Source organism: Megalopta genalis, unplaced genomic scaffold (genome assembly GCF_051020955.1).
Source record: "Megalopta genalis isolate 19385.01 unplaced genomic scaffold, iyMegGena1_principal scaffold0402, whole genome shotgun sequence".
Classification (NCBI taxonomy): Eukaryota; Metazoa; Arthropoda; class Insecta; order Hymenoptera; family Halictidae; genus Megalopta; species Megalopta genalis.
Window position 1 is genome coordinate 137,197 of NW_027476471.1, and position 304 is coordinate 137,500.

General features: G+C 36.2%; 1 pseudogene; it reads left to right on the forward strand.

Moving 5' to 3' along the window:
- Nucleotides 1-231: 231 nt before the first annotated feature.
- Nucleotides 232-304, forward strand: part of LOC143263234 (large subunit ribosomal RNA) — a 7,699-nt pseudogene continuing 7,626 nt past the window's right edge.

Here is a 304-nt window from a genome sequence, read left to right on the forward strand (position 1 = left end):
AAAGTTATACCGATTGTAATCGTCTTGCGAGTGTTTCGAAGATCTATATTTGGAGAGGATATCGAATTTTATAAAAGATATATTGGTGAGGCGCGATAAACGGTTTTTTTTTTGCTTTAAGGGTTTTTTGTGTTTTTTTTATTTTTTTTTTTTTTTTGTGTTGCTCTGTACACGTTTCGCAAAATGCTTTCGGGGGGGGAAGCTCTGAAAAAATTTTTTTTCACGTTCCGACGACCTCAGAGTAGGCGAGATTACCCGCTGAATTTAAGCATATTACTAAGCGGAGGAAAAGAAACTAACCAGG